Here is a 19,542-nt window from a genome sequence, read left to right as displayed (position 1 = left end):
CGAAGGATCTAGCCGTAGCTTTGGCTGATCTTTCGGCTAGCTTCGGCCCCAGGTTTAGGAGAACCAAAGGGCTGCTGTACGGGCTATTCACCAGTGGCGTAACTACCACCATAGCGACCCACGCGGTCGCTATGGGGCCCGGTCATGGGGGCGAGGGGTTCAGCCGTGTAGGTGGAGGACGAGACCCGGCTGCTGCGGAGGAGACTGGGGCTCTCGGCCGTGGAGTAGGAAGCCAGGGCCCGGAAAAAGATACCATAAGTTGGCCGAGCGGCTCAGTCGAGCCGAAGGCATATGCCTCGGATCGACTGAGCCGAGGTGAAAGCCGAAGCCGGCCAACAGCCTGCTTCTGACAGCTGGGCAGAGCCAGCCGTCATCTCACGGCTGGCTTCGGCCACTTTCAGAGAGATCAGTATCCCTGGTTAGCAACTAACCAGGGACGCTGTCATTACACCGTGTTCTCAGTGTGTAATGACAGATGTGTAATGACCATCTGTCATTACTCGCCCGGACGCTCTGGGAGTCTAATACGACTCCCGGCGGCCCAGGAAAGAAACACTTTCTCCCAGAAAGGTTCACTCTGCTCGATCGAGCAGAGTAAACCTTGCCCTGCTCGTTTTTTTTCTTTTTTCTTCTGACATCGGAGCCGTTGGCTGCCGTCAGAATAAAAAATAAAAATAAAAATAACCATAGGAATGTATAGCTAAATTCCTATTGGCTATTTCAATTTGCAATAGCCAATTGCAAACTAGCTATTGCACCCGCCCACTGCTGCTGTCAATCAGCAGAGGGGGACCTGCAGTTCTCCATCAGGTCCCCCCTTGGTGCAAAACAGCTATGCAAAACAGTTGGGCGGAGCTAGCTGTCACTGCTAACTCCGCCCAATCATTTTCTATTTGATTTTTTACACATTTTTAAACAGTTTTTCTATTCTGCTCAGTACAACAAAGGTACCGAGCAGAACAGCCGAGCTGAATGCCGCCCGATGTACGGCTGATTTCAGCCGATATATGGCTTGAATCAGCCGTATCAGCCTGAAGTGAATAGCCGAACAGCGCTTGGCTCACTTCGCTTCGGGTCGGGTAGTCACTCGGCTGCCTAGGGCAGCTTAGTGAATAGACCCCTTTGTTTCTCTTCTATTTATGTCATTGTGATATAGCCACTAGATGGAGCTCTCAATGGATCTGTGCAAAAACACTGCGGGGGTCAGGGGCAGTTGCCCCGGGCCCAGTCATTGTTGTGGGGTCCAAAAGCAGCTGCCCCTTGAGCACGCAGAAACTTGCCGATCGCATAGTAAAATACGTTATGGCATACGGCCATGCCGTAACGTATTTTTAAATGCGATCGGCACCATCGCATAGTACAGTGTGTACTACATTAACGTGTGGCTCCTCCCCTGCCTGCGTAGCATGACATGATACATCTCACGTGGGCTCACAGGTGGACTTCACGTTGCGCAAGGGCCGCTCCTTCTGGGTGCCTCACACACGTCTATGAGTGTCAGGCGTGACATCCGGAAAGCGCAGACTGAGGCAGAGACTGGCACAAGAGGCAGGTGAGAGCAGGGCACTTTGTGGCACTGACAGGCCAGGCAGTAATAATTAAATCATTACCCTGCTTGGACAAGGGCAATCATTTATAAATAGTATATTTTCCAAAAAATTATATCATATGACTGTGGAAGATGTGGTTGCATTTCCTGTTGTCTGCAGCTGCTGGTCCACCCACTACACCACTTTTATTAATGTAAATAAATATATAAATTAATTCACTGCTGGGCTAATCATTTTTTTAATTATAAAATAAATACATTTGTTTAAGAGTATTAATATAGATTTAATTTTTCTGTTTATTGTGGGTGTGTATTAAGAATAATAAATATAAATAAATAAATGCTATTAAATTTGGTTTAGTAATATTAATTAATATAATTTCATTTTTCTGGGTGTGTACATAATTATATTTAAAAAAAAATAATATTCACTTTTTATTTTAAACACCTTTTAATATGCATTGTATTGCTGTGAAGCTCTTGTTTTTTTGGGGGGATGTTGAGGAGGTGAGAGAAATGTTTGTCCAATCAGTATTAAAGACGGGCCTGGTGGGGGTTATTCACTAAGCTGCCAAGGGCAGCCAAGTGAATAACTGAGCCAAAGTGAAGTGAGCCGAGCCCCTTTCGGCTATTCACTTCAGCCAAATACGGCTGATTTCAGCCATACATTGGCCGGCTTCCGCTCCCTTTGGTCCAGCCGAACATGCTCATCATGTTCGGCTGACCCGAATGTCCGGCAACATCTGGATCGGCTGAGCCGACTGTCCGGCAGTTCACTCCCTGTTGTTTGCCCCTATTCTCATAGGGGCCGAACAGCAGTGAGTAAATAGCCGAATGCTGCCGAGCGGCATTCGGCTTGGATATTCTGCTCACTACCTTGGAGGTATCGAGCAGAATTAAACAAAGGGGAAAAAAAGACGTGGGGTCCCCCTTCCCATTCATACCAGGCCCTTTAGGTCTGGAAGGAAAGTTAGGAGGGACCGCCATTTAAAAAAAAAAAAAGTCTGGTAGGAATTTTAAGGGGAAACCCCACCCCCATAAAATGGGGGGGTGGGGGGGTAAATGTGGGGTCCTCCTTAATATTCAGAAACAAACCCTTAATCCAGGCACTGGCCTGGCAGGGCAGGAAAGGGGGTGGGGAGGGGGGGGCGAGCGAGCCCCCCCTCCCTGCAGCATACCAGGCCACATGCCCTCAGCATTAGTAGGGTGTTTTTCCAGGTGTCCACATTGTGTGCGTTGTTTTTGTTCAACTGACCTATAGACAAGATATATCTAGTTATAGATAGTATGTGGAATCCCTGCAATAGGTTTACCAAAAAGTGAATGCAGCCCCAATGGCTGATTACCTTTATCTTAGCTGCTCATCTTGGTCTAGGGGCTGGATTAAGGAAGAGATACTCACCTGATCTTCGGCCCTGCCTGGCTGCTAGATCGTCCCTGCAGCCCCTTCTTCCCTCGGCTCCGGCCGTCTAAGGACTCGTGAAGTCATCACATCTAATGCAAGTCCATTCACCTGCATTAGATGTGAGGACACCAAGGGACATACCAAAGCCAGAAAAGAGGGGGCGAGAGGTGAGGGCTGACCATTGCAGGACTGAGAATCAGGTGAGTATATCTTCTTTATTCCATTCTCTAGACCAAAACAAACAGTTAACCCTTGCAGTACAGGGGTAGCCCCACTGCTAGGGTTAATTTTGTTAACAGCTGGCATTCTTCTTTAACAACTCTTGAGATTTGATATGGGCCGCATGGGGTGTGCGTTGTTTTTGGTCAACCGACTTAAAGACTAGACACATCTAGTGATAGGTAGTATGTAAAGTTGAAGCTCTTCAATAGGTTTACAGCAAAGAGGATGCTGCACCAATGGCTGATTGCTTTGTCCTCCGGGAGGATGGGCATGGTAAAGACCTAGAAAACTTCTAGAGAAAGCAGTCTGATGTTGTTGGGATGTTGCGGTCCGAGCTCCCCAGGTTCTCTCTCCTTACCTTTTTCTTTCTTCTCCTTCTCTTTTTATTGCCCCTCTGGGCCCTCTTCCCTTTCTTATACTTTTTCTTCTCTAGGCCCTTTCTACTTGTTCCAGCTTCCTTTTCTGGTTTCCTGTCCCCCTGCTGTTAGAGGGCTTATTGCGGTTGGGCTTGGTATATGAAATCATGACTAGGTTACCTGACTGCTCCGTTTCCGAAATGTAATTCCTACCTGTTAAAGTTCTTTGGGGGTTTGGGGTTAAACATTAAGTTCTAGTGGTGAAATGCCAAAATGATCTCCCTGGTATCAGGGCTGGAGTCATGTTAATGTTTTAATGTGCAGCCCCCGCTATAAGCATTCAATCGCTCTTTAGTACATAGGCCCCTTAACACTTGTTTGCTCTCTGTGCTGAAATCAGTGTTTGACATCAGTGGCTTTCTGGTTCTCACCCTTCTCCTTATTTAACTTAACAGATGAACACCCTGTTCAACATGCAAACAAATAGACGTCACCATAAGGAGTCCTTTCACTTCATCATCCACAGGACGGGTCAGCCAAATGTTAAGCAAGCACAAAGAATAGAGCTCACTGAATTGGCTACTATCAAAGTAAAGTAGTTACCGGCTGCCAGGGACCCAGATAGCAAGGATAACTTGTTGCCACAAACTTGTGTCAGGGTTAAATTGTAATTCTTGTTAACTTGCTGCACACATTCCTGGCAAGTTGTAGACTTGCAGAACACTCGCAGCACAAGTTCTAGTTGACACTTTTTGAATTTGTAGCAAATTTACTTGGCAAGTCTACAGCAAGAGTCCTGCAGGTCTTAGCAGGAGCTCTGCAAGCTCGCTGGTCTGGAGACTTGCAGCGCAGACTTGCTGTAATTGTGCAACAAAATTGTGAAGCTTGGCAAGTCATTTTCAAACTTGCAGCACAATTACTTGCTATCTGGCCTGAGGACTTCATAGGAAAATATTCCCATCATGCACCATGACAGATTTGGCAGTCAATTCTCTTCCTTCAATCTCTGCAACTTTCCAGTGATCATTCTTCTTTGCCTGGTGTTACGGTTGTGGCATGTTTGACAGTTTCAACAACGATGGACAATTATCTCTTCTTTTTTCAAAGGGTATCTGTGGTCAAAAATGAAAAATATCCCACTTCTAAAAACCATATCCCTCTAGACTTTTATAAACGTACTTACTGAAGTTGCCCATAGGATGTACTTCCTCAATGCACTGACACAATTCCACTCAGCCCTGAGAATACGCACTTCCTTGTATCGCCACTCTCACAGAGCCTGCCTTCTGAACTACATCCCAGCATCTAGACAATGTAACATAATCATTGCTTGCTGGAAGCAGTGCATGATGGGATATGTAGTCTTGAGAAATTGAGATTGCATCACATCAAGCAGCAGGGCAAGAGACACAAAGCACACTGGCAATCCAGGAAGTTGTTGGCAGTGATTAGCAGACGCAAGGCAGCACTCGCTACATAAAAGGGATTTCATCATGTAAGCTTTAATTGCATTAACATAAACAACTCTAGTATGTATTCCTATTACAATACTGATCTTATAACAGGAGAGTAAATGCAGGGACCTTATAACTCCTTTAATGGGAGATCTGCCAATGTGTGGCCAGGAGGACCTGAGAGATAGCGGCTCCTCTAATGGTTTTGACATGACTGGTACTCATATTATTACAGGTATTTATATAGCGCCAACAACTTAGGCAGTGCACATTCACATCACTCCCTGCCCTCAAGGAGTTCACAATCCAAGGTCCCTATCATACATACATACATATATAGATATATACATACATACATACATAAAGGAATAATTTACACAGGAGCCAATTATACTTCCAGCATGTCTTTAGAGTGTGGGAGGAAACCAGAGTACCTGGAGGAAACCTACACAAGCACAGGGAGAACATGCAAAATCTTCACAGACAGTGTCCATGACCAGGATTTTAACCGGGGACCTCGAGTACAGCAAGGCAGAAGAGCTAACCAATATGCCCATATGGAATTACTGTCTCACTGGCAAACTTTGCAGGTTAAAACACAGAAAGATCAAGTATCTCAAATGTCTTACTTGCAGTGTTCTTCCTTTCCATAAATTATTTCTAATCAGCTTGCATTGTACCCTCAAACAAAATGTGACTAGTTGATTCGCTAGCACGGCTAGCCTTTTCCCTTCTTGCATGTCATTGCCCTTTTTTCTTTCTGGAAGTGTCTAATTACTGTCGGTGCTGGCCTAGCTCCTTTACCCCTCCTTTCACCCTACATAAACCTTATGCAGCTGCCTGTGTACAGGCGAAGGGAAATATTATAGAGCGTCATTCGAGTGACAGCTCTGAGCCTGCCGGAGCTGCTGACATCACATTTAATATCATGGCACTGAGGGGAAAGTCTCTGGACTCTTGGATGTCTATATAAGTGAAGCTTTTACAGGTAAATAACATGCCTGAAATATGTTACATGCACATATTAACAAAATAACTTCAATGAAAACAGTTCAATCACACATACTGTATGCAGCTTAAGACAATGCTAGTTCATAATAAGATAAGGCTTGGGTGCCTGACATCAGCAATATGTTCCTGTCACTATGGAGCACACTTATGTATTGAATGCCAGGCCTAGGAACTGGTTGGTGTACCAGACTAGACAGTGACGGTCCAGTAGATGCCTTGGCACACTTTTTTCTCTTCGGCTGAGGTCCTCATTGCGTTGGCAAAGGTTTGACATTGCTATGGAGGAATCCAATAACTCCAAATCACTAGGACATTACAGCTTCTCAACACGAAGACAAGGCTTTGCATAAAGTGGGATTGTGGGACATCTCGGGCTTGGGCTTGGGAAGCCCTTTCCTCGTGGACACACATCATCCCTCATAAGATTGAACCCAGCGTACATTTACATTGAAAGTGCAGTGCTGTCCAAGCTCTGTTACATAGTAGTGAATAATGCATTATCTCTGTTGCACATTCCAGAGTCTGTCACTAAGAAGATCTCCAGCACAATGTCTGTCACAGATGGCTGACCTCTGGATCTCAGAGGTAAACAACCAGGCCCTGAACCAGAACTACAACCAGAGCTTCTGGCTGGGATCTGCTGATCTGGTACATTTCATAACAGCTTTTAGTAAATAATTACCTCATGAATGGCAAGCTAGCTAGCTGGCTGTTGTCCCATTTTGCACATGTCCATAGAGAGATATTGGGCCTTTCAATGGACTATACAGCAACATTCTGTGGAGTCTTGACTGTAGACTTCCTGTTGAGGTCTTTGGGGGTAATGGTTGCCATCCTGTGTACAGCACTGTGTTCCCTGAATGTACCCCAAAAGCTGCATGTCCTAAAGTGGGTAATATCATCTGTATCTATCGGATTTGCATGTTCTCCCTGACCTTGTGTGGGTTTCCTCTCTGTACTCAGGTTTCCTCACACTCTCCAAAGGCATGCTACAAGGTTAATTGGCTCCTGTCGAAATTGGCCCTGCATGTGATAAAGGGACCTTAGATTGCAAGTTCCTTGAGGGCAGGGACTGATGTGAATGTGCAAAGCGCTGCGTAAATTGTCAGCACTATATAAATACCTGTAATTAATTAATAATAAGTGGTCACAGCACACCGGTGACTGAAAGCTAGTCTGAACTGCTGTCCATAAAACACTTAGGAGAAGAGCAGAATGATGATCTCATTGGTGTGCTGCTCCTTCTCTGTCCAATCACAGGCTGAGGTTTGTCTTGCTGTTTGTCATAGGGAGGACAGGGCCAGGCTGCGCTGTCTGGCAGGGGTCTCTGGAGCACAAGTCAGATGGCTCACATGTAGTCACAGTGCTTCTTCATGAATATTTACAATGCCTTTCCCATTTCTTGATTTGCTATTAGATTTTTAAAAACGACTACTCTCTTTTCTTACAAACTATTGCAAACCCCCTTTTTATTTCATTATTTTAATTTTATCCCTTTACTTCTCTCTTTTTCAGCAGTTTCTTTACATAAGAACCCACCCAGCTCTTTCTACCTAATTTCTCTTTGTACTCTATTCCCCTCTTCTTCCAAAATTTCCTCACAATTATTTCCAGCAGAAAGGCGCCACACATCATATTATTTATTACTATCATCTATTCTATTAATTGTCTAGTTGATTGTCCATTGACTCATGTCAATTGTATCATTTCAACTAGGCCCCTGTACATTATTGTGTTGCGGGAACGTACGTGTTCCCATTAGCGTTACTGCAACGCTACTTGTGAGGGTGTGATGCAGTGCCATTCATTCTTAATAGCACCCCAATGCACCCTGCTGCTAGAGGGGCTCTGCACTGCAACGTAATAGCAATTCACTAGCATACAATGTGGTGGGCTGCCAAATATGGTGCAGGTCCGTTTTCTGGGCTGTTGCGGTGCATTGCCGGCCCATTAATTTGGGCTGCTTAATGCAGCACCTGTTAATGAATAGGGATGGGCTCGATGTTCGAGCTGAATGTGAGTACGACTCGACCATCGCTAGTTTGTGTGTTCGCCGAACACGTGCACTATCAGGGCGTTCAGCGGGCTATTCGCCCACCGAGCATATGGCAATGCACTTTCTAAAGCCCTAGCACCTGACCACAGAACTGTGAGAGCCTGTGAGAGCCATGATTGGGCAAAGTCATGATGACTCTGCTCAATCATGGATCACCTGTTACAACTGTGTGCTGTCACTGCTAGCTCCACCCAATTGCTTATAAGTTGCCGGCATCTGTCAAAATGCCATTCTGCTCACAGCGGACGGGACGGCGGTCGTCGTCGTTTTTTTATTATTATTATTTCTATTTATTTCTTATTGTTTTATTTTTTTATTTTGTCGACTTGTCCCGGACAACGCTGGACGTCGTAATTGACCACGGATTACGTCGATGGATCAATTTTTTTTTTTTAACTAAAGGACTTTTTTTCAAATACAGGATTTTTTATGAAAGTCTGGTGTTGTTGCTTAATCTATTTTGTAACCGTTCAGTGAATGGGTAGGGGTACAAGTACCCCTTATTTATTCAAGGGGGGGCGCATCTGGGTGCCCTTTATTAAAGGGGTACCCTGATGTGAATAAGCCCCCCTGCCCACACCCCCACAACCAACACCCCAGGGCTTGTGGAGAAGAGACCCTTGTCCCCATCGGCACAGGAATTAGGTGCTTTTCCACTGGTGACCCTGTAAAAGCCCCCGCCCAGTGCAGAGGGCATGTGGCCTGGTATGGGAGGGAAGGGGGGCCGCTCGCTTGTCCCCCCCCCTTTCTGGCCCTTGGATCAAGGGTCTGGTATGGAATTTTAGGTTTTCTGGACTTTTGGAAAATCTAACATTTTATGTCCTATGCTCAACAGACCAATGCATACGTAATTCTTCTTCAAAAATATCTTCATCACATGCAGGCCATCACCAAGCCATTAGCCTATCACCAAGGCATAAAACTGACCCTTGCTTGGTTATCTTATTACATTATATTTCTGTGATAAAGAAGAATTTAGGATAGATTCCCAGCCTCGCCTTAAAGGCTTTAATTTATAGAACAAATAGATACAGTGACTTTTCCCAAGAGAAACTGGTTCTCCGAGAAACCACCAGCCGAGCATCGGAGAGCCTGTTTAGATGCTCTCTGCAGTTCTGGATGAGATGAGACATTATTCTGGATGATTAAATGCGTTTCAACAGGCAGATGTTACTCAGAGACCTCACACAAGTAAGGAGGGTTAGCCCAGGTCTTATCAAACGGGTGATATTGTAGATCTACATTTCTCATTGTCACTGTCCAGATCCCGGGGATTTACAACCCTGTAGGCTTTTCGAAATATCTATTGCTGAAAATAAGTTAAAGTGCCTGGGTTTCCTGTATTATTATTATTATTATTATATATAGTTTATATAGCGCCAACAGCTCGCATAGCACTGTACAGAATAAAGAATCACAGTACAGATAAAGATATATATATAATTATTATTATACAGGATTTATATAGCGTCTACAGTTTGCGCAGAGCTTTACAATATAAGGAGGACATTACAATCACAATACAGTTCAAGACAAGATGGTAAGGAGGGCCCTACACCTGGGGGTTTACAATCTAAAAGGGAATATATACATACACACTGTATGCATGAACTGTATATAAACCCAAAAACAAAAATTTTATATTTAGCAAATTACCAATCCTTAGATGTGATGGCTGCATTAGATTTTTTTTTTTGTCTTTTTCTCCTTTATTTTCACGTGCGAATAACATACATACTTCATTGGATTCCTAAGGTGGCTACACCCATTCTCTCCAACGTATCCATAAAGGAGCTGTGACTGTCACACATTTAAAACATGTCTGCCTTTGTTCGTTTCATTACATTACAGTATTTGCAAGATAACACTGTTTTATGCTTCCAGGTCAGGATGTGACAAGGACACCATTTCTGGCAGGATCAACAGGTATTTTCTGAACATTTTCTTAGCCTGAAAAAAGAAAAATAATGCAGCCAACACATCTTGGATTTAAATCATGCCTTGCAAAACATGGTTGCCAAAATGAATTGCAGTTGCCAGAGGCTAAAAATACCCAAAGAAACTCAAAAAAGTAAGTTATCACAAGAAAAAATTAAAATTGATTTTTAAGGCCATAATATAATTAAAGAAAATATACCCTAAAATACTATACATTCCCTTAAAACATATTGGCTTTAGCTATATACCCATATAGTTTGTAAACAATAAGTTACACATACCTCTATTATTTCATATCTTCACAGCCAGGAGCTATAATTGATTATTTTTATGCTCCACTGCACTAATGTAATTCCTGGAGATCACTAACTGTTGGAGGCAGACAACTCATGCATACATATACTAAGCCCTACCCATATCCCCATCTCATAAAACCCAGGCGCCAAGGGTGGAAAACAGAAAGCAATATACTATCTAGTGAGACCCTGGTGCCTTTTTCCAGCTAAAATGGGAACTATAATGGTTTTGGGTCAATTTTATTTTGTAATTGTTTTTAATTTTAAATTTTTTTTACTTTATGTATCCAGTTTATACAAACAAAAAATGAATGATTCCCAAATCATCTCTGAATTCATGCTGACACTGTCCTTCCTTCTGGAGGATGGCTACTTTTGTTCCCCATGATCCATGTGTGTGTTGTAACGTAGCCACCGATCCAAGCTCGCTCCCGTGATGGACTACAATCTCAATACAATTTAGTAAAGCAAACATGAGATTGTAGTCCATCACAGGAGCGGTGGCTACTTTACAACACACACAGGGACCATGGGGAACAAAAGTTGCCCCCCTCCAGAAGGAAGGACAGTGTCAGCACTAATTCAGAGATGATTTGGGGATCTACAGCCGAGTGATACACAAATAAGGTACATTTTTGTTAATAGTTAGGGTACTTGAATGCATTTTTAAAACTGAACTCCTGAATTTAGTTTCACTTTAATGTCACTTGCTTGTCCCTTACTTGACAATGTTTGGACATGGCTGCTCAGGACCTAGCTCTGCATCCTTGGAGGAGGTGACATGTTCAGGCTTAGAAGCACCAGGTATTCCACTAGGACTCCAATTGAACAACGTGGTAGTGGAGGACCATGGAGAAGTAAGTATAAGTGGGCCATGCAGTGAGCTCTGAAGAGACTCGTTCACTTTGTCTTGAACGGTAACATTTCAACAGCAATTCAAAGTATAGTTTCACTGAATAAAGTTTCCCTTTATTGTTAGTGGATTAATTGAATAAAAAAAAAAACAATAAGTGGTACAAATAATATAATTACAAACTTAAGCACATATGTATACACACTGCAGCAAGGAGATTACATGCGTACAGATGACTTGTTTACACGAGCTCCGATCAGCATGTCAAACATTGCATGTCTGATATTCTCCCATCCAGTATAAATTCCCCCTGATCATCTAACAAGGGGGACTTGGTAATTACACCACCAGATAAAGGCCATCTGCATATTTCATACTGTGTCCGATTACACTCTCCAGGGGGTCTGTGAGCCCCTTCTGGTGACCTGCCGGGTACATTAGCAATTAGCATGTGTAAACTTGTAGGATCACTACTCATTAATGATTTTTCACCTCTGTGTTTTTTTTTCCTCCTCTAAATCAATCAGAATATTTGTGTTTAATGTTCACCTTCGACCTTGCTTGGCTGGCAGGAAGAAAAAAAAAGACTGTCAGAATGTGAACTAGCATATTTTTTTTTTAATGCTGAAGCTTAACAATGGTTGGCAGCAGCAATTTAGAATCTGGAACTACTGTATTGAGACCTCATTAAAATCTTTTAAAAATAACACTATATTTAGAGTTTTTGCCAGCGAAGCTATATCTCCGTTTCTGTCCAAAGATACTGCAATCAAACAATGTAAGTCATAGAATGAGGGGTTGTTTGAGCTGCTGGAGCAGGTAATTGTGATCTGCAACCCCCTTTTACGCTCTTAAAACTGACATGCACTGTAAATTCAGAGCTGCTTTTATCAATTAACTTATAATTATACCTTAGGTGGGAACAGAGGTATGGCTTAGTAGGAGGGAATTGGCCCAGCAGGAGATTCCTCCATCCACACAGTTTAGAGTAGGTGGAGGAATCTGTTGCATCTTTTCCATCTGACCATCGAAGATCTGCAGATAATCTATAGGTGTATGACCAGCTTTAGCCAGGGGGGCTGAGTGGCTCCAGGAAGCACATACTTTTTCCAGGAAAGAGCTGGCTTTTTGGTTCCTTCTGGGTTTTTTCTGGATTGTAGTTGGGATCCTGGAGCCAGGAGATTTCAAAGTGAATTGGGAAGGCTGGATCTGCATATGTTTGTGTTACCAACAGATGCTGAAAAACCTGTGAGGGTAACTGCATTGTTATTTGTGAGCCTTCTTTTAATAAAAGTGGCCAAGGAAGCCCTTAAAAGAAGTTGTTTGTGAGTGGACTACATCCTTAATGCACTGCCTTTGGAAGCTAAATCTCACAACATGCATTTACATACTATAAAGCAATTCATCCCCACGCAGCTCCCTCCTCATGTATCACTTCCCCCTACCCCCTTAGATTGTAAGCCCTCAGGGGCAGGGCCCTCCTTACCATCTTGTCTTGAATTGTATTGTGATTGTAATGTCTCCCCTATATTGTAAAGCGCTGCGCAAACTGTTGGCGCTATATAAATCCTGTATAATAATAATAAAGCAATCAAAGTTTACTTGAACAAAATACCTTTTATATAGTACTGTCTTCTGTCTACCCATCACTTTCAACAACTTCCTGGATCCCCCAGTTTGCTTTGCGTCTCTTTCTCTACTGCTTGATGTGATGCAATCTCACTGAAATTGTGTCAGTGCACAGAGGAAGTACATCCTATGGGCATCTTCAATAACTAAGTTTACAAACTTCTAGATGGGTATGGTTATTAGGAGTGGGACTGAACATAGACAGTTGTCCCAAGAACAGGTAACCTCTTTGGAAGATTTCCATTCTGGTGACAACTGTAACATTTTGGATTTTTCATCACTTCCTGCCCTGGTGACAATAGTCACCAAGACCAAATAGAGTTAATCTCAGCATGGACACAGACAGCAGTGGAAATCCTAAGACAGTATGAAAACAAATGACAAGCTTTGACTTGAAGCCCTCTGCTGAAAGTAACATACATAACATGCCAATTATATAGTCATTTCCACGAGACGATTTATGGCACAGCTCAAACACAGAGCTTGTACAAACACTACACTACTCTAAAATAAAATAGGAAGAGTTTCTTTGCTATGTATAAACAATGTCAATAATGCTTGATTAAATTATATTAAAGTCAAAAGGGTTTTTAAGTTTTTTTTTTTTTATTCTTATTAAATCACTTCTCCTTGAGGTTTTAAGGCTTTAGTTTCCTGCAAAATCAGCTGGTCCCCTGAGCACTGGCCCTAATATCCTGTATTAGGGTGGCTCCTTTCTTTTGCAGGGTCCTATAGAGCCACTCTTGTGTGCGCTAGTAAGATGTGAGTGTCCCAAGAAACAAACAGACATAGCAACGCAACCCACTCCTTGCTCCATACTCCTTCCCTCCTTCTCTGTTCTTCCGCCTCCCTTCTTCAGTAAAGTATATGCACAGCTGCTGGAGATGGCTCTGCCCATTGTGATCTTGTACTGGACAGGAAGTTTAGTAAAGCTAATCTGAGAGAGTAGGAGCCAGTGTTTGGAAACATAGTGACTGTATGTGCTTGTGCTAAAATGTATACTTTGCTGGGTAATGTATATTTACTCGATCTGGATTCCTATTGAAAAAGGTTAGAGAGTTTAATATTACTTTAAATTGATGGTGATTCTAAACATTAAATGGAAACTGAAAACTTAGTTGTGATCCTGAACATTACATGGGAACATGTGGAGATGAAATCATGGTACCCCAATAAATCCAATGCATGTCATGAGCCTCTGCAGAAGTGATTCCTATATCGTGACTATGGTGGGTTTAGTACAGGTGATCTGACCTACATTCATCTTCCTTCCAACCCATTGGATATATCAGTATCCTCCTTTTTCAGGATCCATGTAATAGATACGGAGACTGAAAGTATAAAGAACTTTACTGTGGTTTTTACCACCAGGCATCAGTTGGAGAAGCTCACAGGCAGAGGTAAATACACCCTAGAATTGCATTGTGGGAGGAAGAGGAGAAAATCATATGCTTACCCATACCTGTATGTAAGTAATAGGTTCAATTGATAGCAACTCCCTGTGCTGATAAAACTTTCCTGCACCCCCTTATTTGCCCACTGGAGCCCCACAACAAAGGTCCATGTTAGATCCAGCACAGTTTATACAAGGCTAAGGACCCAGCACCACGTGTCAGTGAATGACTAAATGGGAGCTCAAGCAATAGGCACTGCACTGTGGGAGGAAAAGGAGAAAGTCATATGCTTACCTATACCTGTATGTATTTCATGGGGCATTGTAAGGCAAATAAAGTGGGAGGGGAGCATGGATAGGTAACAATCCATAGTGCTGGCAATCAAGGAAACCTGTTTCCTTGAATTGGTAAATTACAAGTCAGTATTAAACCTACATTTATCAAAACCTGTCATAAGAAAATATGTTTATAATGTTTTTTTTATTATTAAATCTCATGTAGTGGCACAGAACCCACTGAAATGATCAGGTTGTTGTCAAAAAGAATCCCAAAAAGAATGCCATTGTAAACATGTGGAGCAAAGGGAATTAAAAATTAGCCAGTTGATATTGATATTAATCCACTTTTTTAGATCAGTTGAGGCCAAAGCCAGAAGTAGAGCCATTGTGGTTTTTAATCAAAGCCAAAAGAGGAACTGATGCTTTTTGGTGGAAAAGGGCACCGTTTCATGAGGACTACAAAATTCATTGAGCGGTCTACTTTAGTCTGCATGAAAATAATATGTTGGCTACCATTGCAGCTCCTTCTGAAAATCTTATTTGTCTGGCTGCGAGCCGACCGTTTGGACTCAATACATGGTGGAGCAGGCAACATCACAATCTTTGTGCCCCTTCCTACCCTCCCTATATTGTGACAACTAATAGCATAGCTTCCAAGGTGTAGAACTGGAGAGGCTCATGTGTGTTGACTGAGGCAAGAAGACACAATGTAAAGGAAGTCTTATTTCACTGAAATGGTTCTAGTTTTCTAAAACTATTATGGCATTATGAACATGGTCATTTTAGACACAAACAGCACATAGGGGAGTCCTTTGTGACTGTAAAAATAGAACTGATGTCATAACCAGGCAGCAAGTGATAGTTAGGCTTGACTGGGCCATATATAGTCTTAGCTCTATCCTGTTAACACAGCAGAAAATGTTATACCGTGTTTTATCTCTTCACATGAATTGTGTATCACATTTGCCATCTCGGCCTCATTATACAGCTGAATCAACCTTTTTACTCATTTGCAGCCCGAGGCAAGTGCTGTGCACACAGAACATGATCAGGTGAGTGTCATGTATTTTACAGTCTCTTCATTTGAACTTACTATAGTATCTGCTTGATGCGTACTGGGATCTCCTGTATATGGCCATCAATTGGGCTGTGAGATGATCCTAATTGTGCCCAGGGCTGTCCAAAGGCTTCTGTGTTTAATGCTCCCATGTGCATTGTGTAAAGGTTTCTCTAATGTTCTCTACGGTGCATACTGCAGTCAGTACTAATTGATGCTCATCAAATCACTGGGTGCCCCTTGGATGCTGTATAATGGTCTGTACATCAGCTCACTGGTCTATCTATCTATCTATCTATCTATCTATCTATCTATCTATTTGCAGGTTTTGCCTGCTCTCCACACTGCTGCCCTAATACATACTTACTATAAAGTGGAAGTTCACCCTAGAATTTCTCTATGAACATTACGAGGGCCATAAAACACATGTACCTCAATAAATACATAGAACCATGATTGACTTCTATGTGTGTTTCAGTTGTCCAGCAATCAGCATTGAAAACTGTTGGTCATGTACTAGCAACACAATGCTATTCATGATGTTGCTCAGCCCCCCTTGTAATATCTACATCTTGAACAGCATCAAGGCAAAGAGGAAACATTTCCCAGTCAGGCTTTGCAATCACGAGATGTAAAAAGCATGGTGGGCCTGAAGGACACTATGAGTTGCCTGGTGACACTGGTAAATGGCTAGCAGTTTCCAAATCTGTTTGCTGGACAACTGGGGCTTGGACTAAAGTCAAACATGGCTCACTGCATTTTTCAAGGTATATGTCCTATATGGCTGTTAAATGTTCATTCTAATTCTAGGGTGATACCATACAGTAATGCACAATGCTGAGTAGACCAGAGCTGGTTAAATCCTACAGAGCAGAGAACAGTGGGGTTCCCTCATGTTTCCCTTTGCTCAGTCATATGACACTATAGGTGACACTTGGCGGTACATCAATGAAATCTCCATGGACCCGAACGCTTCATTTCACAGCTGTGCTGTATCGAATTGGTGTGATGGTAAAGGGAGTCAGGGCTTCCCCTAGATCAGGGAACAGGGGCAGCCTTTGCTGCTATTGTGACTCCTATTTCTATACCACCGTTTGCTATCTATCTGTCTGTCCATCATGATTTATTACATGGTAACAGTTTTCATTGCTAGTGAAAGCAAAAAAACTGCCCTTCAACCTTGCTCACTTTGTTCACTTCTTTCATTCCCTCCTTTCTGCCTGCCAGTCTACAAGAGCATGCCATATCACCTTACATTCAGTATTGACAAATGTACACTCCTGGGCACCTTAACCTCAAGGATGGCTGACTCATAAGGGCGCTGCTGACTTTTATTTATCGTGTGGTGAATAAATCAGCTGCACAGCACAAAGCAATAGTCTTGGCTGGGAAACAAAACCAGTAATATTTTAGTCCGAAAGAAGCAGTAGGTTGAATTAGGAAGGTTATAGTTCAGACCGGGCTGAAAGACGCCTTCATTTTGAATTAGACCATTTTGAAAAAATGCAAAAGATAATAAATGGGGGTTTATATATTTAAGTGTGATATAACAAACATTTCCTGTTGCCCATGGCAACCAATCAGCTTCCATCTGCCATTTATGAAGCACAGAGTGGTCACTCTGCACAACAGGAAACCAGCTTGGTGCCTCAGAAAGCGTTGTGGTGCACTCCATGCAGCATATTGACCTTTGTATTACTAATTGTGCTGCTCACGATGATAACACGTATAGTGCCGTGTTCACCATAGTAAACTTTCAAGCCGTTAAATGGCTGGTGTCATAGCTGATCACATGGGCATGTCAACTGCAATCCAAATACAGGCCAAGATGACACCTTCCTTGGCTGTAAAGGATAGCAGGGTGTAGTTCTCTCTTCTAAGCCGATATTTCTGTAGCCTACATACCTTTCCCAGCAACTAACCACATAGAAATAAGAAATCTGACTATTCTGCAGCTAGAAAGCGATACGGATCCTTTTTTATAACAAGGTAGAACGCCATTGCTGCTCTTATGAACTCAACGTGTTCTTGCTCTTAATAGCTAAAATTCCAACCTCTCCAGTTTTTACACAGAGAAAGTATGGGCTGTTTATAATAACTACCATGTGAGTAATAGAGATATGCGTAGGTACAGCTGAAATGTATACGTAACAAAATTATTACACCGCAGGAGCAGATCGATGGTTTGTGTGCAGTGCGCAAAACAGAAACGTGGATTCCTATATCATGTTTGGGATGCATGGATCGTTTACATTTGACTCATGCTTTGGAAGGAAAAGAACCTAAAATTTAAAGATACAGACCAGAAACATTTGCCAGTTAAGGTGTATATATATATATATTAGTAAAAGATCAGTATCTAACTCTAATGCTGAACTTTCATATAAATATATTCCTCAACAGCCATAAAGGATATAAATTCACTTTGTGTGCACCAAATGCCTTGACAACCCCAGCTATCACCTTGTAAATGCAGCAGTGACATTATTATTGTGCTGTACATAGCCTGTGCAGAGAGCAGAGCTGTGGGAGGCACCCGGCAAGCCCCACCCAGAACAGGCTGCCTGCAGAAAACTATAGGAGTGGGGGGAGACAAGACCAGTCACCCCGCACATGGAGAGAGAACAGCAGTGACCGGTCTTTATTAAAGGAAGCTCCTGCTCAGAGGCAAAGTTTCACACAGGATTATAGCATGGATCTGGAATAAGTACACAAAGCTCAGGAAGATTCAATGAGAAATACACATGGGGCTGAGGGACACCATGAGTTGCATTGTGTCTGTGGAAAATGGCTGGCAGTTTCTAATTCTGATTGCTGGACAACCTCAGCATGGACTGAAGTCAAACATGGTGCAATGCATTTGTTAAAGCATATGTGTTATTGTTGTAGAGTAATTCTAGAGTGGACTTCCACTTCCTGTGTGCTTACTTGGATAGGAAGTTAGGGTAAGTATCCTGAATGGGGGCACAGACCCAGAGGTGTATGTACTAAAAAAATCCATCTATGGCATCCCGCCATCACTGGTTGCCAAGTCAGCTCTCTCTGTGGGTCGGTGAACTCTGCCTACTCTTCAGGTGGTGCCCAGGGCATGTTCCCTATGTGCCATGCACTGCATATGCCACTGCTCAGACCTAGCTCTTCCCGAATCTATCCAACATTAAAATAGCATTTTGGCTGGAGTACGCTTGAAGCGCAGTTGGCATGCTGTCTAAAGTTTTCTTGATGGAGGCCCTATTGTAGAAATAATGTTCCCCCTATCCCTGCCAGCTTGATTTAGCCTCCTGTGGCTCGTTGGTGAAATAAACAAAGTGGACTTGAAGCACTACAAAGAATCCCATGTAAGAACATGTTATATCAGCTGGGAAAGTCAGTGTAAAGTGATAGCAGCTTTTAATCAGCTGCCAGTGCGTGGAAAGGAATGCACCCCTCCACAACAGTTTTTCTTCTTATTTGTTTAACATGGTGATAAAAGCTTGGGATATCTTCATGACCAGACAGCTACAAACAACAAAATGTCATCCTCCGCAATGCTGTGACACACAGCAAATGTCCACATAGACAAATGTGTTAAAACCTGAATGCTTGTACTCTGTTCCCTATAATGAGGTCAGTCCCGGGGCACCGGGGAACAACCCCAATACCTCCACTGATCCAAGCAAGCATTGTTTGCAGTAATCAGGGAGAACAGAAGCTGGTATACATCATATGCCAAGGGTACTTTATAGCCCCAGGATAGTGCTGGGTCTGCTTTTTGCAATGCAACATTGCAAATTTGTATTTAAAATAAATAAATAAATAAATAAAAACAAAATAAACATAAAATGTGCAGCGCTCTTCAACTTCAATCACATTTGATTTACCTTTGCTGCCAGCATGGAAGATTAGTTGAGTGTGAAGCTTTGCAGTTATATTTGTTACTTATTCCTGCCTTCTTCATGCTCTGTGTTACTTATCCCTGCCCCCTGCACTCTGTGTGTTACATATTCCTGCCTCCTTCTACCTGTGTGTTATTTATTACTGACCCCTGCACTCGGTGTGTTACAT

The sequence above is a fragment of the Nanorana parkeri genome, unplaced genomic scaffold (genome assembly GCF_000935625.1).
Source record: "Nanorana parkeri isolate BGI_ZX_2015 unplaced genomic scaffold, ASM93562v1 scaffold354, whole genome shotgun sequence".
Classification (NCBI taxonomy): Eukaryota; Metazoa; Chordata; class Amphibia; order Anura; family Dicroglossidae; genus Nanorana; species Nanorana parkeri.
The sequence above is the reverse complement of the archived record's forward strand: the minus strand, read 5'-3'. Positions refer to the sequence as shown.